At 41.8% G+C, this 6,802-nt stretch overlaps 1 pseudogene; it reads left to right on the top strand.

The window, feature by feature from the left end:
* Window positions 1–4,379: 4,379 nt before the first annotated feature.
* Window positions 4,380–6,367, top strand: LOC136506742 (zinc finger BED domain-containing protein RICESLEEPER 2-like; annotated as a pseudogene).
* Window positions 6,368–6,802: the final 435 nt, after the last annotated feature.

Here is a 6,802-nt window from a genome sequence, read left to right as displayed (position 1 = left end):
CTTACAATGGTATACGGTGATGGGCCAACCTTCTATACTAGTGTGTAGGAGGACAAAGCAGAAATTAGGAAGCCCTACACTTCAACCGAAGCGAACTTCACACTCGAACTTGGATATAACAAATAGATCAAATAGGCTCAGAGAGATATGGGGCATAATCAAAGAAAAAGAATCGTTGGAGTGGCAATACAGCTAGATAGATAGAAGGTCTAATTCTAAACTCAGTCTGATCTGTCACACCCAGCCATAAACAACCATTCTAGATTCCCAAGATGAAGTGGAAAGAAAGAGGATGCATTCAGGATTTCATACTTCGAGAGCTCAACAGCTGTTAGGAACATCGAGGGCTTTGATTCTTTTATTTCCTACCCAACATAGGCAACACTAGACTGATCAGACTCAAAAGACTATGCCTTGTCTTTTTGTCCTGAACTCAACTGACTCTCCATATTAAACTATTTATGCCCTCTGTAGTCAAAACCACTCACACCAGTTTTGCCTAGTAGAGTGTATGATCAAAGTGAACTTTTTATGCCAGCCATAGTCAAAAGTCCTACTTTCCTTCGCACATTCATTTTCTTGCTTGGGACAAAACCAATAAATCTGTATTTACCTAGCGGGAACTACTTTCAAGATTCAAGTTTGTAGTCCAACCAAGGGCAAAAGCAATAAAGCATGTTTTGCCATAACAAGTTTGTTTTCAAACAAAACATTTTAAGCCAGCCTATAGCAAAAGTGCTACTTTCTACCCGTATTGCTCCTATCGTCTAGCTTTGTCCTTTTGTGAAGACTGGAATCCAAAAACTCTAAGGAGCTTCACGCTTGCTTCCCATCTACACCAATGGAGTCTTATTTTCTCCAATGGCGATCAAAAGGAAAGATCTCTCGAGTGAGCTTGTCTCTCTTGTAGTCGATAGGCAGGTCAACCCATCATGAGGTATACTTCTAGTTGAACTTAAAGCATCGGATGTAGTGTATGATGGGAAGAATTCAAGCCTTTTGGTGAAGAAATGTGGAGACAGCAATCGAATCTAGAAGAGGCAGTACATGAAAAACAACATTGATGTGTTTTGGTGTCTAATGCAATTTCTTGGACAATTGAGTACAATTATGACACATAAATGACTGGTACAAGCAGTTGACACTTTAACTATCTACTATGTAGTAGAGGTGGGTGTATAACTAAGAGTTGAAGTTGTCAGGATTCATTGCTAATTCACAGCCCGAAAATCCAATAGTAGAAGTAAAAAAACGAGGCATATGGTAGAATACTAAAAGTAGGAAACCCTATCACTGCACGCCTACTCATTGATTTCCCTAATAAAGACTTTTTTCAAAGTGACAAAAGTAGGAAACACTGTGTTTTTGTCCTACCTTCCCCTCGGTAGACTTTCCAATTGTATGAAAAAAGTATGATCACCATATGGCAAAAGTAAAAAATCTCTTTTGTGATAGAATGAGCACAAGCAAGATGGATGGAGTTGTAAGCTAACAAACAAGATGGAATATTAAGATAAGCCCTCCTCCCCCTTAGTACAAATAAGAGAAAGGGCGATTTCGGCATTGGAACCACTCTCACCCTAGTGCGTGCTACTTCTCTCCTCTTTTCATTCTAGATAGAGAGAGCAGCCTCCTCGGCCAGCGACTGCCTGCCAATAGAAGCGCTCTTCCATCCATACCGCCTCTTAATCTAAATATAGATCTACAAGCCCCTTCCTTAGGTAGGAGTGGGCTCTCGCTGCAAGAGGGGGAGTATTTATCGAATGAAAATTCCCTGCGTGAAAGTCCCATCATCGTTGGGTGGCATCTGGGATCTGATATGTGGGGGTCAGAGTGAGAAGATGGTTTTGGCCACGGAGTTGAGTTCAGAAGAATCCTAGTTTCTTTTTTTATGGAACACCCGCTTGCTAACTGACTTTTGTCAAGCCCGTCTCCACGAGATCTATTTTCATCCGAGGGAGGGGCAACGTCCCAAAGCTGGACTTCCCGCTGGAAGCTATCTATTTTAAGTGGTTGAAAAGCCTGCTCATATGAGAAGAGCCCTAGTTTTCTCGAAACCACACAATTGAGAGTGGCCTGATGCACCGGAGCCATGTGACCAGCCACGAACAATCGATGCATCTGCCAAACTACTTCAAAAAGGAAAACACGAGCTAAACCAGTAAGTAGTTGCTTTGCTTTGGACTGTGATTTTGTAAGCGAATTGCTTTAACACTCCTCTTTCAATCAAAGTTTTGGCGGACCAAAAAAAACTCGTTATTCCACGTTAGTAAAGGAAAGACAAAAAAATAGCAATCGAGTAGTTCAAATGAGTATAGATTTATATAGGTAGACATCAGGTTAGTAGAACAGATAGACAACGAACAAGTAAGGGGGCAATGCTTACTCCCACTTAAACTTCTCCAACAATGCTGAGGATACCTTCTACCCTTTCAATTCTATTACCAATAGACATCCCTTACGTTTATTTTGCGCGGATTGGGGAAACACCTACCTTAAGCTACGCAATTTCACTCTTTAGGGTAGGGATTCTAGAGACAAAGCAGACACCACAAAACCATCTTCAGGTTCGAACCCAACTACAGAAAGTAGAAATCTCCATTCCTACACTAATTTGGCTCTTTTCTTGTCTCCGGGCCTATGAAAAACCACACTCGTACCAACACCCACAGAGAACATTGCACCTCTTAAGATATTACCCAAAACCAGGCATATTCTCATATGCTTCACAACAACTAACGTTTATAACCAACAACAACTACTACCAAAACCGGTGAGAAACGTTACCTTACAACGTTTATAAACTAAGAATCAAAACACAATTCCATAATAATACAACTACCTACGGCAACTTCGTTTTGCACACAGAGGAAGGAAGCAGGATGATCGTTATTTAAGATTATATGTGAATTGCTAATATTAAATAGGATTCCATTCTCTTTTATGAAAAGTTCTCTTTGTCTTCAAGCTTTTATTCCTCAATCCACTTATTCGTTCCCTTCTTTCATATACCTCCCCACCAATAAATAGAGACAAATGGGAATAACCGAACCACGTCTACAAAATGCCAGTACCATGCAGCTGCTTCAAAGCCAATGTGATGCTTCTTTGTCAGATGACCAAGATATTGGCGAATACCACATACGATTAAGCCTAGACGAAAAACTCAAAACTCGCTAGCTCACTCAACTCGCTCGTTAATGGCTCGGCTCGAGCTCGACTCGTTTTATAACGAGCCAGCTTGTTTTATAACGAGCTCGCTCGATTTACAATGAGTCAGCTCGAGCTAGCTCGCGAGCTGCTCGCGAGCCATAACGAGCCAGTCAATTCACAAGCCAAGAGCTAAAATTAGCTCGGCCCATATGGCCATACATCCCTCGGTGGCCTTGGCCCAGGCCAATCCTGAGACCTAGCTCGGCCCATATGGCCATACATCCCTCGGTGGCCTTGGATCAGGCCAATCCTAAAACCCTAAGCTGCTAAGCATATACACGGCACACCACCAGCACCAGCCACCAGGCAGTCAACACCAGGGCACCAGGCCACGGTCTTTTCCCTTTCCCCTCACGCCGCCGCACGCACTGGATACACGAGCCGCCGCATGCCACCGTTCCTCACCACGCGCAGGCACGTCGCACGCAGCTCCTCTCCGGTCTCCCATCTCCGCACGCAGGACGCAGCTCGCCAGCTTGCGGGCATCTAGTTCGCCCCATCCCATTCCCATCTCGAGCTGGTCATGGAGGATGAGGAAGAGTCCCCAGGGATGCTTCCTCTGGTGGCACCCAGTCTTGAATCGAGGAGCAACCACAAGATGTCGTCTTCAACAGGCAATCGCATTGGCCGCGGCCGAGCTCGAGGATCCGCAGCCGCGACGTCCATTGCTCCATCGTCATCGGCTGCCATATCAACAGACACGGACATGGTATGTATTTTTTTGTTCATGCTTTGATCTGTAGGATGCAACCTAGAATTTGTGTGATTCGTGTGAATATGTACAGGAATACAGGATAATTGATTTTGATCTGTAGACTGTACGTAGTCCAGTTGTGTAGCATAATTGATTTTTGACTACCTGTTCCGTGTAGCACTTGGAACCTTTGGCGGAGGATGAAGACCATAGAGAGAACTTTGACATGAATGCTGATATATCAGTAAGTGTGCCGACAGATGATGATGCAGATGATGATGCAAGTCAGGAGGAGGTTGGAGATGATGTAAGCGTGCCATCAAATCCTTCGAAGGCAACTAGAGGGCGGAAAGGAAAGAGGGCTGGTATTCATTTATCCCCTTCTAAGACCAAGGTAAAGAGAGGAAAGAGGGCTGGTTGTTGGAAGTATTTCAAAGAGATAAAAGTTCAATCTGAGAAGGAGTTTGGTGCTATGGTGACTAAGGCTAAGTGCAGATTCTGTCATAAGAGTTATGTATACCATCAAGGTGGAGCAACTTCACAGCTGAACCATCACCTTGCCCGCTGCACACAGTTTCAGAACAAGCTTGCTAAGGCTAAACGACAACTTGCTCAAGGTACACTCAACTATGTTGCAGATGATGGCTGTCTTGTTGTTAATCCTACTGAATATGACCATGAGCACACTAGAAAATTGATTGCAAACATGATAATTATCCATGAGTATTCTTTTAGGATGGTTGAGCATAAATGGTTTAATATCTTGATGAAGTGGATGAATAGCAACTATGAATGTATTGGTAGGAAGACTATTAAAAATGAATGCATGAAAGTTTATGAATATGAGAAAGAGCAGCTAAAGAAGAGTCTTAGAGAGGCTGAATCAATAAGTTTGACTACTGATTTGTGGACATCCAATCAAAATGTTCAGTACATGTGTTTGGTGGCACATTACATAGATAGTGATTGGGTTTTGCAATGCCGTGTTCTTAACTTTCTTGAGTTAGATCCTCCCCACACTAGTTTGGTGATAGCTCATGCTGTTTTTGAGTGCTTGGTGGAATGGAAAATAGAAGATAAGGTTATGTCAATCACCCTTGATAATGCTTCAAATAATGATGTTGCTACTACAAATTTGTCAGCCAAGCTGCTTGCTAGAAAGAATGGTCAGTTTGATCCCAAATATTTTCATGTTCGTTGTGCTGCTCACATAGTCAATTTGGTTGTTAATGATGGTCTAGACCCAATAGAAGGTCTCATAAGTGACCTAAGGAATACTGTGAAATATTTCAAGAGGTCTCCAAGTCGCCTGTACAAATTTGTAGAGGTTTGCAATGATTATGCTATTAAAGTTGGGAAATGTTTGTCTCTTGATGTTAAAACAAGGTGGAACTCAACATATAAAATGCTTGACACTTGCATTGAGTATAGGTCTGCATTTGGTTATTATGCTCAAGTAGACCAGAACTATGCATGGAAACCTACAGAATCTAAATGGAACATGTATGAGAAGATTAGGCCAATTCTAGGAGAGATGGCTGGAGCAACCACTGCATTTTCAGGATCAGTTTACCCTACTGCTAATGTCTTCTACCCTTACATTTTGAAAGTCAAACTTGCATTGTTAAAGGCAAAAAATTCTGAGGACCCTTATTTGAAGAAAATGGGTGCTGCAATGTTAGCCAAATTTGATAAATACTGGGAAGAGAAGAACAATGTAATAGTTATTGCTACAATCCTTGACCCTAGGTTCAAAATGAGATATATTGAGTTCTATTTTAGTCAGCTTTATGACTCCTCAAGGTGTGAACAAGAGGTTGCTGATATAAAAAAAAGAGTTAGAAGAGCTATACAAGAAGCATGAGTTGGAGCAACGTCGGAAAATGGGTGGCAGTAGCAGCTCATCAACCACTCAATCAGCCTCATCATCAAAGGAAACAACCAGCTCAGTGGCTTGTCTTGTTTCAAGTGAATTTCAGTCCTTTCTAGAGTCAAGTGCTTCAGAAACTTCAAAATCTGAGTTACTTATCTACCTAGATGAAGCAAACCATCCTTTACATGATAAGAATTTTAACTTACTTCACTATTGGAAGGTGAATGCTCTTAGATTTCCTGTTGTGTCTAGTATGACAAAGAAGTTCTTAGCTGTCCCAGCTAGCAGCGTATCATCAGAGTCCACTTTTAGTTGTGGAGGCAGAATTCTTGATGACTATAGGAGTTCTTTGAAGCCGGCGACAGTTCAAGCACTAGTTTGTGCATCTAGTTGGATACGAGGTTCTAAAAGTCCTCCTATTATTCTGGTATGTTTCTTTAGTCTATTTTTCAACTCCATTTTCCCCAAAGTTTGTGTATGTAAATATGTAATGCTTAATTCTTTTACTGTTTTTACAGGGAGAAGATGATGATGATGGTGACATCGAGAGTGTGGAGCTTCCCAGCAGTGTGGTGGAAAGCAACTAGTAAGTCTATTTTAGAATGTTCAGTAGTGTGGTGGAAATCATATTTGTATATTTGTTCTCACTTGATGCGTTGTTCACATACAGGTAACAAGATATAAAGGGGGAAGAGAACTAGGGATTGGACTAGGGACGTGTTGGTTGCGCGCCACACTGCTTCTGACTTGCTTTTGGTGTATATATTTATATATTACCTACACTACAAACCTGATCAGTCTACCACTCAAGCTGCTGGCTGCTGCTCATTTATTTTGCTTCATTCTTGAGATGTCTAAACTGTATGAGTATGAGTGTATGACTATCGTCGACTCATTGTCATGGTCATGGTTGTGGTGGGCTGCCTTTAAACTTTGACAAATTGTGGATCAATCGATGGATGGATTATATTCTCCTTTGTTAAATTTATAAGTACTTTACGTTTGTTGCTCACTTGCTTTTA

Source organism: Miscanthus floridulus, chromosome 15 (assembly GCF_019320115.1).
Source record: "Miscanthus floridulus cultivar M001 chromosome 15, ASM1932011v1, whole genome shotgun sequence".
Classification (NCBI taxonomy): Eukaryota; Viridiplantae; Streptophyta; class Magnoliopsida; order Poales; family Poaceae; genus Miscanthus; species Miscanthus floridulus.
This window is presented reverse-complemented; position numbering and strand designations above follow the sequence as displayed.